Source organism: Bidens hawaiensis, unplaced genomic scaffold, assembly GCF_021521415.1.
Source record: "Bidens hawaiensis isolate Kalapana, Puna unplaced genomic scaffold, B.hawaiensis_p1.1 tig00010808_1, whole genome shotgun sequence".
In the NCBI taxonomy this organism is placed as follows: domain Eukaryota; kingdom Viridiplantae; phylum Streptophyta; class Magnoliopsida; order Asterales; family Asteraceae; genus Bidens; species Bidens hawaiensis.
In genome coordinates this window covers 822,480-829,016 of record NW_027491830.1, presented here as the reverse complement: position 1 = coordinate 829,016, position 6,537 = coordinate 822,480, and positions in this window count along the sequence as shown.

Genomic DNA, 6,537 nt, shown 5'->3' with positions numbered 1-6,537 from the left:
AATCAATTGGATAAATATAGAATTTTTGACAAATATTTGTGTAATGCCGTCTTAAAATAGAGACTGAAATTAGGTTGTTGTAGAGTGAATATTTTGTATATTTTTGTGAATTGGAAAATTATTAGAAAAATATATGTTATACATAATACTTGAAATAATATGTGTTAATTATTTGGTAATTTAATCACAAGTTTTGGTTGGTTGGAAAAATCAGTTTTGATGATTGAAAACTTGTTAAGGATGATCAACATATTGATTAGTGAAAATAATTGTAATTTGTAATAGATTGATTGTGGTAAATTGAAATTTGACTTTATGGGCCAACTTAGAACTATTTGACTAAGTGGTTAGTCTTACTTATGAGAAATGAAATTGGTAAAAGAGTGACTTAGTCATATGGTTGCATGAAAAAAATGATTAACTGCAAATTACATGATCGATTATTAGGTTGCGACTATGAATATCATATGACTATTTTAAGTATAGATAATTGGTCAAAAGTCACCAACGGGTCGTCAGTCAACATTTAGGGTCAACGGTCAATATTTTTAGTCAACAACTTGGACCTTTTGATCAAAGTCAACGGAAAGTAAAACTTTGGTCAAACTTTTTATAATCCGTGGGATTGTTTGGATACTAAGGATTCTAGGAATCGCATAGAAAATACTTATAGTGCTTGTATGAATATCTACTTTTTATAAGTCGTCAGTTAATATTAATTTTTATGCTTTTAATTCTAGTTCGTGACGTTCAATTGCTTCGATTTCATTTACGTACTTTTGGTTTTATTTCAAGTTTGTCTTCAACATCCATGTGAGTTTCTCACACCCCCTTTTTACCCTTTTTAACTATTTTGGGGGTAGCATATATATCCTATCCAAAATTCAATTTATTTTATTTATTGTCTACAAACTACAATTCGCATCATGGACTTGTGTGTTTACTTGTTACTTGCTCAATTATTACGTGCATGGATTTATTCGATAAGTATGATCATACGCCACCCTTTGCACTCATGGACCATTGTTTCTAGTGGAAAAGGGACTCCAATCTGAGTACGTTGGTGCAAAATCCCAACTGGAAAAGACCTTCATTTATTCTTTACACTCATGGACCATTGATTCTATTGTAAAGAACCTATATGTGTTTTTCACAAGTTTTCATGGAATTGTATGGTTTTTATATATTATTTCAAACTGTGTGAACTCACCAACTATTCAGTTAGTTGACTTTACTTTATATATATGCTACAGGTACTTTCGTTAGAGGATGAAATGACAAAGATACTAGAAGTTAAGTTATTTAAATAATAAACAAGAAGGCATTTGTTTTGTTCCTTCTTCATTGTGTTTGTTCATTTGATAAACTTGTGAACTTAATGCTTTTGAATAAATTAATGATAAATTGTCACTTAACAGTGTCCCATGTGTTTTGAGCAATTTGTATGTCACACCCGGCGTATTCCGCTTTAGCCGGGGTGTTACATGTTTAGCCTAGAAACATCACAAATACGATAAACATGATGTTGGGTTGAGTCACCATGGATGAAATCTTGATCGGGAGAGGTTAGAGACGGTGGAGAACCTTTCGAAATCGCCCTTGGGCGTATTACAACCCCTAGGGGCGGCCTCCTCCTGTTTTCAGTCGTTATAGTACTTTAATAGTGATTTTAAGGGTTTACAGCCCGTGGGTAGTAAGTGCGTACGAGTCATATTCATGTTGGGTGGGATGTATTGTCAGCCCAATCAATGTTATGTTGGTGACATGCATATGGTCCGCTGGCCATGAATACATACTTTACGTATGTCTTTATTTTTTTCTCATCTTCTTCATGTCTCTGTTTCCAGCTCATTGTTGCCCTCGATATCCTTCATTTTTGTGTTGAATTGCATGACCATTCTTCCGTTTCCCTTCAAAAGTTTCAAAACGCATAAGATCCAAATCCCGCAAATCATTAACCATAATAACACAACAAACAAATCCCACGTTTAAAAACACATATTTAAATATATTAAGTATGAACGTTTAACACACTCATCAATAGGTCTATATGTATTGTATGAAAATGGAAAATGTTAATGCATTTTATGTTCGACATTGTTTGTATTTGACATGTAAAGCTCGTAGATCTTTTGTATAGGGTTTCTATAAATTTTTGTAATGCTTATTCCCCATGTGCATGACTTGTATATGTATGGAGGTCCATGCGTATGAAGACTATAAGGCCGAACTCATGCGTATGAGACAAGTTTTGGCTCTTTCTATTCACTGATAAATTCTGTCTGTAACAAAACTCTATCAAAATTTTTAATGAGCATAATCATGTTCATTTACATCTTGTTGCCCATTGAGTTGATAGATAATGTCAATTACACAACACGTGTATGGATTCCCCACATAATCACGAATAGAATCATCGAGATCGATCCTTACATAGCTTCTCAAGTGATATCAGGGTTTTTCGGCTTTCGATTCTAAGTGTTTTGACTTTGATTCAACATTCAGTTTGATTAATTAATCAAACATGAGTTTGTGATGATTAATACGATGTTCACAGTACCTATGATATCGCTTGATCTTTATTAGTGCTTGTTAGATCTAACTGAGACTTGATTGAGTATATGTTATTGATTTCAACTGTATTAGACTTGATTACGAAAATTAACTTGTGTTTAGAATGGAGAATTAATGATCTAAGTGTGTTCATTTTTTCACAAATCCCCACACGTTTGAAATTTTCTCTCTATATGTCTATAACCAATTTTAATTGTCTCATAAGCGTAACTTGTTCCATACATGTAACGATTCCGGCAAATTCATGTATACCCTAGCCGGAATATACTATTTACGTGTTATTTAATATTGATTATATGAGTTATAGCACGTTTATACGAATATATATGGTTCACAGTATGAATCATACTCAATTATATAGTGAATCGTATTGGAATTACAATTAACCAATGAACGATTATTGAAACCCGAACGAATCGGGAATTACATTATAGACGAAGTATATAATGTTTAATGATATTTACGAAGTATTAATGCTTCGGGATAAGTAAATTATAGCACAGAAAAAGGATTTCGATTTAATGGTACGTCGGTACGCTAAACGAGACCTTTAACACCAAACCAAGCAAGATACGATCAATCAAGCCGAAAAAGATGCGTAATTATTAATAATATGATGTTTTAATGTCATGGGTTAAGTTTTTTAAAGTTTTTAAATCAGTTTTATGTAAATTTTATTTTAACCCGAAAAACGACCATTTTATGCTCGTTTTAAGCCGAATTACGAGTTTAAACGAGAAACGAACTGAACCAGACTATCCACAACATTATCCAGATTATGAAAATCGGAATGTGTGGCCTAGAATGGATGTGTGGGCCCCACCCCACACATATCTTGGCCGGCCATGATATTACACACACACATTTCCTTTTTTTTTTCTTTTTCTACTACACAAACTCTCTCAAAAACTCTCCAAACACTCTCAAATCTTCAAGTGTTCAACCAAAGTCTTGAGTTTTAACCAAGAACACAAGGTATAACATATGTTTTGAAGCTTGATTCTTGTTTCTAATTTCATAATTCTTGAGAAAAGGAGGTTTTCATGTAAAAAATGGGTGAAAACCCGAGATGAAACCGATTCTCGTGTGATCAAGGGATGTATACAAGTTATACAAAGGATCTTGATCCAAGTAATTAGTTAAAAGTGTTTAGAATGAATTTTTACGGTTGAAATCTTGTCAAATGAGTTTTCCATGTGAAAGACGGGTGAAAACCCGAGATGAAACCGACTCTTGCATGATCAAGAGATGTATACATGTTATACAAGGGATCATGGTCCAAGAAATGAGTAAAAAGAGTCGGGAATGGATTTCTACGGTTAAAACCTTTGTTTTTACTTAAAAACCGACACTATGAAAGAAATGGTTTGATTGTTGGTATAGTTTGCTTGGTATAGTGTTATGGTGCTTGTAAGTGTTGTATCTAGCGGCTAGCAAAGGCTAGAAACCAAGATCTTTGCGATCTAAAGCTAGAAAACACAAGATAGTTCGGTTTTCGTGTGTATATGAAATTTGGACAGATTTTCGGGTGCTTAGAGTCGGGTCACGAAATTTCACAGAGATGATCTACACATGAAAATAAGAGATCTGTGAATTTTTGGTAATTTTTGGATAAAAGATGAATATTTGGTGAATTTAATGCTCGGTTTTGGCCAAAAATAGTGAAAAATAGCTAAACATGATGAAAAATTCTGGAAAATTTAAGATAAGCTTTTTATAACATATAAAAGTCACCCACAAAATTTGAGCTCAGTTGGAAAAGTCTAAGTAGGCTTTTCGGTGAAACGAGTTCTAGGGCTTTCTAGCTCGGTTTTGGGTGAAAATGGCTTGAAAAAATAAGTTTTAAATTCTGGAAAAATTCCAGGAAGTTATGAGGATGACAGAGATCATCCCAGAAAAATTTGGGATTTTTCTAAAGTGTTTTGGTATTTTTGACATATTTAGTGCTTTAATAAGATTTAAAAATAGATAAATAAATGTAAATATAGGAAAATAAATCTGGAAAAATTCCAGGAAGTTATGAGGATGACAGAGATCATCCCAGAAAAATTTGGGATTTTTCTAAAGTGTTTTGGTATTTTTGACATATTTAGTGTTTTAATAAGATTTAAAAATAGATAAATAAATGTAAATTTAGGAAAATAAATCTGGAAAAATTTTGTAAAATTTTCTTTCTGTCAAAATAAGTTTTGTACAAAATTTCAAGACCCGAGACTAATCGGGTAATTATTTGTGCTAAAATGAACATAAAAACAAATATTTAAAGCTTAAAACGTGTAAACCGGCAAAACCCGCATAAGCGAGCTGACTGGTATATATAAAAACCTAAAAATTGGACCATTTTCATAAAACTAAGAAAATTAAGTAAAAATAAATCATCCGAAAATAATTCGGATGATTTGGGTAATTTTACCCGATTTTACTGTTTCCGACACCTAAATGACGGAAACGGGCCCCGCGGCCAAACGGGGTGTCAAACCGAGCTCTAATTTCATCACTTTAACTAAAATAGCATCCAAACACCATTTTTGGGTCGGGTGTGGCGATTGATACGTATTTAAGTTATGGGAATTATATAGTAACGACTAGATATTATATTACAGATCCAGGCACGTAGCTGTTCCTTATATTACCCACCGACTCACAAAAAGGTGAGTTTTCACGAGCCCCTTTTAATGAATTGTTTTAATTATATTTTCCCGGGGCGGAAAACATGTCTTATTTAAAGTATTTAAGTACATACCGATCGTATGGAAATACTTGTACATTTATATATATATGATCTGATGCACAGAATATATAAAATGTTTATCATGTGTTATTGTTCTGGGGTAACATAGTTCCCAGGGGTTATTATTGTTCTGGGGTAACATAGTTCCCAGGGGTTATTATTGTTCTGGGGTAACATAGTTCCCAGGGGTTGTTATTGTTCTGGGGTAACATAGTTCCCAGGGGTATTTATTGTTCTGGGGTAACATAGTTCCCAGGGGTTATTATTGTTCTGGGGTAACATAGTTCCCAGGAAGTTAAATGAAATGTTCTGGGGTAACATAGTTCCCAGCATGATTATATTGTTAATAAATGATTATTAAAATGATTTGTCAGTGTTTATTTAAATTAGTGAAACTCACCAACTATTCGTAGTTGACCCGTTTTCTTTACATGTTTTCTAGGTATGCCCAAGTTGGAATGATTGATATGTGCTTAACTATCTGTGCTACCTGTTGGAAGCTTGCTGCTCTATGTTTTGTAATGAATTTATTAATGTCTTATCGGTAAAATATGTGTGTAACACCTAGACAGTAATGAAACTCGCAACAATGTAATATGTTATAAATTAATGTAGTGGTATTTTCCTTATAAGCAATGCTGTTGATATCAGATGTGTCTGTGGCATCCCGTGTACGTTTCCGCTGCGGTTACGGGGTGTTACAGAACTTGGTATCAGAGCCATTGGTTATAAAGAATTAGGATGTCTGAAAAAGATACCTAAAATATAACCAGTAGCTCAAGTATTATAGGATATGAATATCAACTAATAATATATTGTGACGAGATCGGGATGAACTTGGATGGACAAGTGGGTTATTATGGTCCGGAACATAATAACAGGCTTGTCTGCACGAGGGAATTCAGGGGAAGTCACGGGGGACTTAAATAGGTAAAATTGGCAACATATGTGTAAATGTATAATAATATTATTATGTGGCAAAATTGTATAAGTAAGTGCATGATTAATTTAATTATGAATTACACTATGGAAAGGGACTATATGTTTGTTAACTTGTGTGCAGGTAAAAATGACAAGAACACCTAGTGTGTCGACGGAAGAGGACCCGGAAGAGGTCAGTTCCGGGGCCTCTGGAAGCCCAAGTGTAGCACCCAGCTCCGAGCCTTCGGAGGCTAGTCATAGTACTTCTAGACAGACCACCCCAGCTAGGAGTGCTAGTTTACCCTCCCCTG